Here is a 12244-nt window from a genome sequence, read left to right as displayed (position 1 = left end):
CAATAGCCAGAAGGTGGAAGCAACCCAAGTGTCCATCAGTGGATAAATGGATAAACAAAATGTGGTCTATCCATACAATGGAAGCTTATTCACCCTTAAAAGAAAGGAAATTCTGGGCCAGCCCCAGTGGCCTAGTGGTTAAGTTTGGTGTGCTCCACTTCAGTGGCCTGCGTTTGGTTCCCAGTCACGGACCTACACTGCTCTGTTAGCAGCCATGCTGTGCTGGAGGCCCATATACTAAAAAATAGAGGAAGATTGTCTGGATGTTAGCTCAAGGCAAATCTTCCCCAGCAAAAAAAGAAAGGAAATTCTGACACATGCTACAACTTGGGTGAACCTTGAAGACATTGTGCTAAGTGAAATAAGCCATCACAAAAAGAAAAATACTGTATGATTCCATTTATATGAGGTACCTAGAGTAGTCAAATTCAAAGAGACAGAAAGCAGAATGGTGGTTGCCAGGGGTTGTAGGGGATGGAAATGGGGAGTTCTTGTTTAATGGGTATAGAGTTTCAGTTTTGCAAGATGAAAGAGTTCTGGAGCTTGGTTGCACAACAATGTGAATGTAATTAATACTGCTGGACTGTCCACTCCGAAATGGTCAAGATGGCCAATTTTACATTGTGTGTATTTTACCACAATTGAAAAAAAGATAAACAGGTGAAATTAATTTTCATGATGTATTTTATTTAATCCAACATATCCAAAAATATGATCATTTCGATATAAAAATTACAGATGAGATGGTTTACATTCTCTTTTTTTGAACTAAGTCTTTGAAATTCTTTGTGTATTTTATACTTGCAGCACATTTCAAATTGGGCTAGGCACATTTGTACCTTTTAGCTACTGTGCCCAGCGGCCACATGCAGCCATTGGTTACACCTCTGGACAGCACAGCCCTAACATGAAGGCAGGCAAGGGAGAAGCAGGAATGGGAAATAGAGGCTGGGTCAGCCAGCTTGAGCTGTCTGTTGCACCTTGGCCAGGTCACTTACCCTCCCTGAGCTGGGGCATGGGGCATGGGCGGTGATAGTGGCTAACTCTTTGTGACGGATGTAAGGATTGTATTGGATAATATGTGGAAAGCCCTCAGTAAACTGGCACACAATAGCTGCTACTGTAAATAGTTGTCATTGCTATTCATGTTTCCATGGAGAATGGAGATAACAATAAAAAGGGACATTATACAAACTGTTTCTTTAAAAGTTTGTAAGACAACAAGGGAAATTTGAATGTGTTTTGTGCTTTTTTTAAAGAGTCATCTTTTAGAGGTACATAATGAGATATTTATGGATAAAATAACATGGTATATGAGCTTTGCTTGAAAATAATATGTGAGGACAGAGGTAGATGGGGGAAATGATGAAACAAGATAAGCTGTCAGCTGGTCGTTGTTGAAACTGGTGATGAGTACGTGGGTTCATCATACTGTTCATCATACAGTTTGATATTTTCTATAATGAAATATTTGTGGTTTTTTTTAAAGGATATTGTGTGGGTATTCAACATGCCTTGAGTTTTTCAGATTCTAGGTCTTTTTAAAAAGAATTTGTTGGTTCTGGCAGAAATAAATGGTCCAAGTGGCTTCTTGGGCACCAGAAATATCCAGCACACTGTCCACTGTGCTAGTCATTGCCGGGAAGGACGAAGATAGCATGGCATTGCCAACGATCACTTGATTTCCCTGCGTAATTGCCCCAAGAAAGGGACTTCTGTTTTATCTCCAACCAAAAGGTGATATCTTGTGTTATCTGCATTGGGAGGGTATAGTTGAAAGCTATCAAAATGGCTCTATTCAAAATTGACTCTATTCAACTGCTTGATTTGCATGTGGGTTTCTGTTTTGTCTTGTTTCCATAATGGATTTGAATATGTACGGTAATCACTTTTATTAATTGTTCAATTACTCAAAGGTGAGGACCTTTTTTTAAAAAAAAATAACAGCTTCACTGACATATAATTCACATACCATGAAATATGCTTTTTAAAAGTGTTTTTAGTATATTCACAAAGTTGTGCAACCATCACCACTATCTAATTCCAGAACATCTTCTGCTCCCCTGGTGCCTGGAAACCACTAATTACTTTCCCTCTCTGTGGATTTGCCTGTTCTGCTAATTTCATATAAGTGGAAATCATACAATGTGTAGTCCTTTGGGTCTGGCTTCTTTCACTTAGCATAATGTTTTCAAGGTTCGTCTGTGTTGTAGCATATACGGTATTTCATTCATTTTTACAGCCAAATGGAATAGACACACGTTTTGTTTATCCATCCCACAGTTGATGGACATTTGAGTTGTTTCCACTTTTTTGCCTATTATGAATGATGCTGCTACGAACATTTGTGTACAAGTCATTGTGTGGACACATGTTTTCAGTGCTCTTGGATATTGATCTAGGAGTGCAATTGCTGGGTCATATAGTAACTCTGTTTAAATTTCTGAGAAACTACCAAATTATTTTCCACAGTGGCTACTGCATTTTACATTCCTACCAGCAATATTGGAGGGTTATAATTTCACTACATCCTCACCAACTCTTTTTATTTTCTGCCTTTTTGATATAACCATCCTAGTGGGTGTGAACTGGAATCTCGTTGTGGTTTTGATTTTCCTTTCCATAATGACTAATGAGGCTGAAGCATCTTTTCTTGTGCCTATTGGCCATTTGTATATCTTCTTTGGAGAAATGTCTGTTCAAATCCTTTGTCCATCTTTTAATTTGGTTATTTATCTTTTTATTGGTGGGTTGTAATAGCACTTTTAAAAAAATCAATTCTAAATGACACCTAACAGTGTAGTGAACATAATTGAGCAGATAGTAAAAGTTCTTTGAGCTTTTCGCCGAACTGCACCTCACCCCAACTGCTAGCCAGCGTCCCAAAATGTGCTGGATATGACAGGCTTTCATCATGAATCACTCCCACAACCTAAATATCTCCAAAACCTTTCCATTAAAGAGAACAGAGAGGGGAGAAGGACATCATTCCTTTTTATACTTTGGGTTTTCTGAGCGCCTGCTGGCATCTGGCTGAGTGATTGCTCTCTCAGAACTGCTCCTAATAGGAGAAATAAGAATGCAAGTCGACTAAAACTCAAACCGCTACAAGATCAAGGCCACATGAATGGTAACCACTGAGACTGAACTCATAGAAGGGCGAGACACTTTATCCGGGAATCAGAAAAGGCTCATGAAGGACGTAGCATGAAAGCTCATCCAGTTGTTCTCAAGTCTGTCTGCAGGATATTCTGAGATTGATATCCACAGACTGATCCTCAAATGTTCATCCAATAAATATGAATTAGTTTTATACTATACGCCTAGGGGTTCAGCAGGGTACATAGTTAGATAAAGTCCCTGCCTTACAGAGCCAGCATTCTAGTGAAGGATAGCAGATGATATAAAAAGAATAGCTATATCTATAATATGTCATTTGATGAGAAATAAGAGGGAAAATAAAGCAGGATGAATGGACAGTGATGAGGAGGTGGCCGTTCTGATAAGTCGGGCGGATCAGGAGATCTTTGAGTAGTAATTGGTGTAAAATCAGGTATGGAGCTGTGGGGCTATCTGCAGAAAGAGCACTGCCACAGAAGAGAAGGGAAAAGAGAGGTCACGGGCAGTGAGATCACATAGGGCCTTTCATGCAAACATCTACTGTGGAACAAAATAACCCTTGGTCTGCGCATTGATGATGTTCTGATACATTCCACTGAGTCTTTGTTGGAGTCATCCCATGCTGATTCTGACAAGTTTGTTGGCGTGTTTTCTTTTTGTGGTAGAAGAGAGGGAACAGGTCCCTCTCAGGAGCAGAAGGTCGGAGGGGTCTTTTGACTGGGTGTTATGGTCTGCAGCCTCTCTCCTTTGAGAGCCTCTGTACTAATCTGAATCTGGTTTCAGTGAAGTCCACGCCTCTGAAGACAACATACACAGAAGTTGTGGAAGGAGTAGAAAGTTTCGGATTCAAATGAAATAAACAAAACATTGGTCAAATCTGGCTCCACCGAGGTTCAAGGCATCTTCTCCTTTGTCTCTTTGTCCTGACCACCGTGGACATGTTCCCCCAAAATTATCCTCTTTGTTACCGGAGAGAACTTGCCCAAGTCGTCATGTTCTTTCCTTAGAGGAGCTGGGCATGCTTAGCAGGAGGAAGGTCATGATGGTGACCATCAACTCACCTTCATGTCAACCGTGGGGAAGAACCTGTGTGATCTAGTGGCAGTAACAAGAAGCAGCTGTAAGAAAGCTGTCGGGAGGAAGCTTTCCACCTAATATTACAAAGGACTTCCTACAATTGGGAAGGCAGTGAGTTCGGTGACTAAAAGTATTCAAGTAGAAGGTAAATGGACCTTTATCTGGAAGTCTGTGCAGGGGATTCCAGCACTGGTTGGTAGGTTGGGCCAGAACCTCTTGGAGTTAAGATTCTATAATCTTATTATGCTGTCTTCCTGCGAGGTAAAAACCAAGACCACTCATGCATGAGGACCCCATGGAACAAGCTGAAGGGCATCCATGGTGCACCCTGAGCCTTTTTCCTCGCGCTGCGTGCCGTTCAAGGGGCTTTAATGAAGCTTTCCCCTCCGGGCACAGCCAGCCTGTTTGTGGTGAGTGCAATATGCCGTCCCAGAATATGTCAAACTTCATTTGCAAAATATCAGACTGCTGTTTTCTTCCCAGAGCCAATCTGCAGAGTAATGCGTTCAATAACTTTTGCTCTTTTTGCTCTCAAAGATAGGTCTCTTTTTGGAGTCGATAGCGCAATAAATGCGGAATCTGGTGCAAATTCCAATGGAAAGAAAAGATATTGTTATTTAAAGGCCAAATAACGGCTTAAAATTAGAGTTGTGAAGGCATTGAAAAACACCAGACATCCCAGATGGCTTGGAGATAATTCACTTTGCACTCAGTCCGTTCACACGCTAAAAAAAATCCTTTTGACTCTGTTTCTCCTCAGATTGAAAGTTGGTGCCTGCTTTAAACATATGTGCTTCTCTCTTTAAATTTAGCTCTGAGTCATGTTTATTACATTAGGAATTCAGCAGGCAGGCACTTGGAAAATGTACATCAATGCGTTTATTTTTAAATTATATAAAAATAAAAATATATATGTTTAAATATATTAGGCTGTATTTTTGCCCAATTTCAAAATGGTTGTTCTCAAGAACAGATTAGATAAAAACAATAATAACAATGATGGCACTGGGAGTCTGGAATGCTGCCCATGCTCGAGGATCCCAGAGCAACTCGGCAAATCCTACAGCTCCTCGCCCCCAGCCCAGCTAAGCACGGGATTCGTCATTGAAGCCTCCGCTTCCCCGGGGGACCAGGCAGCTCCCTTAACAGCTGCCGGCGGCCTAATTAAGATGCTCCTTCCTCTGGGGTGTCAGGTTGCTGGGCAGAAGTCAGCTAGAGGTAGGGATGGTCAGAGGAGCGGAAGCAGACAGTTTGGAGGGACATCTTTAACTCAGTGGCTACACTCCTGGGCTTTAGGGAACAGACAGACAATGCTGAGTTCAAATCCTGGCCCTTGCCCCTTCTAATCCGTGCATCCATGGAAAAGCGATGGAGCCTCATTTGCATCTCACTTTCGTCACCTGTGAAAAGGAAGATAGTTCCCCCTTCACGGGGGTGCTGTGAGGGCTGCCAGAGATAAACCTTTTCATTCATTTAGTCATTCACCTCACCCGGCACAAATATATGAACATCTATGGGACAGAGTGGTGAATAAAATAAACAGACCCACGATGCCAGCCCTCGTGATGCCTATGGTTTGGTGGGTGGAGGAGCATTTAAGGAATAATGACAGCCATCCTTGTTTCATCAGAACTGCGATGAATGCAATGAGGGAGTCTTTGCGACATGGGACCCGTCCTGGTCTGAAGGCTCAGGAGAGCTTCAGCAAAAAAGTTAACGAACGTGAACTGTTGGACAGTGTCCAGGCACGTAACGGAAACTTCTCAGTCCCCGTATGGGTTTCCTACAGCTGCCATAACCAATTACCCCAAACCCGGTGCCTTAAAACAACACGCATTTGTTCTCTGACAGTTCTGGAGGTCATAACTGGAACTGGGTCCCACTGGGCTAAAATCATGGTGTCAGCAGGGCTGTGTTCCCCTTGCAGAATCGAGGTGAGAATCCACTGCCTTGCCTCTTCCAGCTTCTAGAGGCGCCTGCATTCTTTGGCTCGTGGCCCCCTCCTCCATCTTCAAAGTGCCTCCCTCCCACCTCTGCTTCCACTATCACGTCTCCTTTTCCGACTTTGACCTTCCTGCCTGCCTCTTATAAGGATCCTCACAATTACCTTGGACCCACCTGAATAATCCAGAATAATCTCCCGTCTCAAGATCCTTAACTGAGTCACCTCTGCAAAGTCCCTTTGGCCATGCGAAGTAACCCATTCACAGGTCCCAGGCATTAGGACAAGGACATCTCTGGGTGGGCCATTATTTTGTCCACTATAGTCCAGGAACTTCAATATCCAAAAACAGGAGTTCCAGACCAAAAGAAAAGAGAGAATAGAGGGGAAGAAATTATCAAAGAAATACTACAAGGCAATTTCCCACAACTATAGGGCACATGTGTCCATATTTAAAGAGCTTTCAGAGAACCTGGCACAGAAGCCTCTTCAAAGCTTCCAAAGAGAGAATGTCGTACACAAAGGACCAGGGATCAGGCACTGGAATTTTTTTAACATCATCCCTGGAGATTGGAGGATAATGTGCAGACCTTCATAATCCCAAGGAAAATAATTCCCAACCTAGAATGTATTGATAATTTTACCAATCAAGTGCAAGTGTGGACTAAATACATTTCAGACATGCTAGGTCTCACCAAATTTTCCTCCCACGCATTCTGTCTCAAGAAGCTACTAGAGGATGTGCTCCGTCAAAATGAGAGAGTAAATCTAGAAAGCGGAAAACAGAGAATCCAGGAAACAACAGAATTGGGCCCAGCACAGCAATCAGCCGTGACCGGGCCCAGAATGTAGGGCTCAAAGCAAAACACACAAGCGATAGGTTCCTGAGGTTTTATTATATTAACAAGAACTTTATAGTTATGATGGAGAGTTCGGAAGTAAATTATAGTTGGTTACACAGGAAACTAAGCAAAAAAAATTACAAACTCTGAGGAACATAAAATTGAACAAAAAATGTAATCGTAGGGCATTGGGTGGTCTTGGCAAATAATATTTACATAAAATCATAGGACAGTAAACACTGAATATTGATCTAACTAGAATCTATGATATTGGGAGGATGAATAGAGGGGAAGTGTGTGTGTGTGTGTCTATGTGTGTGTATGTGAGCTAAATCCTCGTTTTCTCGAGGAGGAAGTCAATTAGATGACACCTAAAACTGAAAAATCAAGATAAAGCTAAAAGAGTTGAAGGTGGCTGCTTCTGGGGCAAAAGATCAGGGTCAGTGAGTGGGGCTTCTTTTATTTATTGTTCATTATTTTCGAGGGAAGATTAGCCCTGAGCTAACATCTGCCAATCCTCCTCTTTTTGCTGAGGAAGACTGGCCCTGAGCTAACATCCGTGCCCATCTTCCTCTACTTTGTATGTGGGACGCCTACCACAGCACGGCTTTACAAGCAGTACCATGTCTGCACCCGGGATCCGAACCGGTGAACCCCGGGCCGCTGAAGTGGAACGTGTGAACTTAACTGCTGCGCCACCAGGCCAGCCCTGGGGCTATTTTTAACTATCAGCCTTATAGGTCTATTTGAATTTTTAAACTATATACATGTATTACTTTAATAAAAATTTTTTAAAAGTTTAAAGGGGTGAGAAGGGAATGATGTAATCCTTGCTGAAAAAGGAGGCAAGCAGGGGTCCTGGGAAACACAGCCCCTCTGGCAGCTCCAGGTTTTCTCTGACTTCGGCCTCATTAAATCACGGGAGGGAAGTGATCTTGGCAAAGGACATCGAGCCAGTAGGAGGTCTGGCCAGGCCACAAGCCCCCCGCCCTCCCCAGTGATCAAGGTGGTTGCTGGGATGAGACCAAGAGGGGTGGCGGATGGGGCCTTGTGAGCTGCAGGCACCTGTCACTGCTCAGAGTCCTCCCAGCAGGCCTGGTGGCCCTGGTGGAGGGGTCAGCCTGGGAGTGACATCGATTCCTAGGATGAGCCTGGGCGGGGGAGGCAGACAGGGAGAACGGGGAGAACGGGAGGGTGCCTGGGAGCTGGGGGTGGGGCGTGGGGCTCTGTCTTGCCTTCCACCCTCACCCTCGCTGGGAATGGGAGTGTTCAGCTTGCTGTCGCAGCCAGACACTCTCTGTATTCTGCTGTCCTCACCTCTCCGCTCCAGCCTCCAGCTCAGAGAAGATCTCAAGGGGAGAGGCAGTGCTGGCAGGGGGATGTGGGGAGCAAAGATAAGTGTTGCTCTCCGCCAACAGTGGGGTGCCTGGCTCCTGAGAGGGCTACTCTTGGGATTTGAGCCAAGACCCCAGGCGGAACTCGGCTGCATAGACTCTGACATCCTGGGGCTCAGCACAGCCACTCAGAAAAGCCATGAAGAGTTTACAGAACACGGTCACTTCTGGTTTGGGGGCAGGAGAATGGCAGGTGACCCTTGTTGGTTTCCTCTACCCCTCTTTTAAAATATGGTGATGGTCACCATCAAGTCATGCTGGGCTCTCACAACTAAAACACATTTGAGATGTGCTGTCAGAACACTGGAGCCCAGACTCCAAGGGCCTGACCTTCCCAAATAGAGAGGGAAAACCAGTCTGGAGGCCCTTGAACAGCAGACTTCTCCCTCTTGAACCCAAGAAGGAATAAGCTTATTCCCCAAATTCTCCACAGAACTGAGACCCACTTTCTATGAAACTACCTAGGCTTGCTGCTTAGTAACAGATGTTAAAAGGTATGTGTCAGGGAAGGGATCACATGAGTTTGAAAAATGCTGGGTTAAACAAAGGAAATGGGCAGGAATGCTAAAAACTTTAATATTCATTGTAAATATCCTAAAGAAAGTTGTGCCTTTTGACAGTTGCGCCTATTTTCAAGAAGCATCCCATGGGATTAAAGCTCCGTGGAACACAACTTTGGGAAGCTGGCTGAGCATCTCACGCCCCTGGGGGCTTGGGAATCCTGAGCACCGTCTGCAACGTGCTTGCTCAGAGCACTCATCTGTGTCCTTCTTTGTTTTCCATGCCCGTCCAAGCGAGGCTATCCCCTCTGACATGTTTGCGGGTGGACTCTCTCTTTTTCTCATGTGCCAGCCATATGGTTTCTGGTTTTCACACGAGGTGTCTTTGTTTTTAATTCGTTTCCTTAAGCAGGGAGAAGAACCTTGGGAAATAGAGCCTTAAGGGACTTGATTCTTCTGGTTCTTTCTTGATTTCTTGGATCTCTATTCAAACCCTCCCCCCCGAATTATCATGAGAATTTTCAGGCCACTCCACCTTGAGAATCAGAATTGTTTAGTTCCACGCCTTAGTTCCCAAGAGCCAAGACTTACATATTTGTTAAGAAGAGCTCTCATGCAATCTTCGGAAAGGGCCTCTTTTCCTTTTTCAAAGGCAGAATACCATAGGCCCACTTGCAACAGAGGCTTCTCATGCAGTATTTGTGCCTTCAAGGGCATGGAAAGTAGCAGGTGACAAGGGTAATCTCGTGAGTGCCCCCTGGCCCATGCTGTACAAGGTCATTGACTGCACGTCTGAGTCTGGTGACTCATTAACCCTGTCTTCCTTCATTTATTCATCTACCTGTCCAACATATACTTAATTAAGCACCAACTTTGAGTCAGGCACAGAGCTAGATGCTTGAATACGGTGGTGAAGGAGACAGATGTTGTCTCTGCTCTGGTGGAGCTGACAATCTAACTTCATAACTGATCTTAAATGACTACTTCCTGCAGGGCCGCCATGAGTGGTTGTGCAGGGTGTTTACTGCACAAGGGCTCCAGGCCAAGGGGGAGCTAAAATCTACCCCACAGTCCATTCACCAAGTCCACATGGTTTGGGGCTGCATCTACCTGGAGGGGCACCTTTTCCTAACTTGTACAAAAGTGCTGCTGTGTGGGTTAGCAACCACTCTGACTTCCGGTAATGTTATAGGGTTTAGAGACCTGTGAGTAGCCTCTTGCCAATGAGTTCTAGGTTTATTGTTAGGGTCCTTAAACCCCAGAGCTGAGCTGAGTGGTTGTTGGAGCCACAGGAAGGGCAGCAGGCCTGCACTAGCCTCTCGGAGAAGTGAGAAATGGAAAAGTGAAGTTTCATCAATTATGTTAGAACTGGTGCCAATTGTTTCCTAAAAGCAAAGTCCGTCTCCTCTAGCCTTCCTCCATGGAAGTGGGGCATTCAGCCTTAGGCACCCAGCTTTGTAAGTAAAATTGTCCCCCCAAACTCTCTGACCCGCCCTGCCTAGCACGTATATGCACTCTAGGGCACGCACACTGCACAAAGGCCACCTGGCGATCTTCACCACTTACCCTCGGTGTTTTCTCACGCTGGGTGGGGAATACTCTTTAAAAGCTGTGTTGTAGCATTTGAGAAACTCTGTTGAGGACAGAATGGGGAAATGTAATGAATCTTTTTGGTTTCTAGTGTGTTCTATGTTGGAGAGTGAGATTGTTTCTGTGTGAGAGTTCCCTGGCTCAGGGCTTCTCAAATTTTAACGTGTAAATGGATCACCTCATACTTATGAGCATGCGAATCATGATTCGGAAGGTGCCTTTCTAACAAGTGCCGAATGAGGTCGGTGCAGCCGGTTGGCCCACGTCAGTGGCAAGGCCGTAGTACATGTGCTTTGGTATCAGAGACGCCCGAGTTCGAGTCCGGCTTATGCCGTTTCCTCACTGTGTCGCCTGAGTGAGTTATCAGCCTGCCCCGAGCTTTAGCGTTTTCCTCTGTAAAACAGACCGGTGAATACCCGCTTCTTCCATTCTTGGTAGAATTACGTGAGATCATGCACGCACAGCAGTGTGACGTCTGGCACGTTGGAGGCCCTCAATCAAGGTAGGCATTAATATTTTCTGCTGCCTTTTAGAAAGGAATATCAGAAAAAGGGAGAAAACTTAGCTAAACTACAAACCTCAGTTGTCACAAGTACCTGGTCTTTGTCACAGAATCTAAACCACCGGGGCTTACAACTTTTTTTGTCTAGTCCCAACCACCTGAGGGCTCTGACTGTGCCTGGCCCGTGGAAAACACTCAGGGAATTGCTGCTGAATGAGTGACTAACATGCTTCCGTCAATAATAGTAGCTGGAGCTGGCAGTGGGGCCCACTTCTCCCTACGGCAGCAAAATTAGAATATGTGGGAGGTGGGGGCAGCAACTAGACAAGAAAAGCTCTCTCTAAGACTCTGATACCTCCCTGAGGGGGCATCCCTTCCTCCCATTGAAGAATCAATAGTCCAAAAGAACCTCCAGAAAATGTAATTTTGCCTTCTCTAAAATCACACCTTCTTCTGTACTCTTATTTCCCATGAACTCCTAGAGAGAAAAAGAACTGCCACGGCAGCTTGGGAGTCCTTGTCAGCTGTGCTGGGATGAGGGGTCCTCCCTCCCTGGGTTCCCATCCTTGGAGGCCTCACAGTTCCTTCGTGTCCTCCCTGGGACTTCGCACAGCATTCTTTGTAGGGTTGGCAGGTCTTGGCTAAAGACTCGTGCATTGTCAACTTTGCAACCTGCTCTCACCATCACATCTCCTGGCCGCTCCGCCCCTGCCCATCCGGAGAGGTCTTGGCCTCCTTCTGCCCGGGCGTGAAGGGTCCAAGCCTTTGCCCCACTCTCCAAGCCAAATTGAGCTGTCTCAGGCTTGCCTTTCATTTTCTTTCTCTGTGGGTATAATTGTGTTGACAGCTATGAGAAACCAAATGTTTCCCTACATCGTTTAGAATTGTGTGGCCCATGAGGTTCCTTTTCATTTTGTTGTTTTCACCGTGACTGCAGTGAGCACAGTTGTCAGGAGGAAAACCTCAAAACATTTTGGGGAAATAGCGAACTTAGCATTCCAGCGATGTGTTAGCATTAGACTGATGAATTAATCAGGCGGCTGAAGCACGGGGACCACCTGAGCAGGATGTGCTGGCTGCGAGCAGCATTTGGCTCAGAGTGCCACAGCTGGGGCTCCTCTGGGGCAGCCCAGGGCAAATGAAGCCCAAACCCACTCGAGAGCAGGGAGGAAGGGTGGGTGGGCAGCCAAGGTGGGGCACGTGTCAGGTGACCAGCAGGTAAATGACCAGAAGCTGTAGTTAAGAGCTGAGAACCAGGAATTAGAAAGACAGCAAGA

This window comes from Equus asinus, chromosome 10, assembly GCF_041296235.1.
Source record: "Equus asinus isolate D_3611 breed Donkey chromosome 10, EquAss-T2T_v2, whole genome shotgun sequence".
NCBI lineage: Eukaryota > Metazoa > Chordata > Mammalia > Perissodactyla > Equidae > Equus > Equus asinus.
This window is presented reverse-complemented; position numbering follows the sequence as displayed.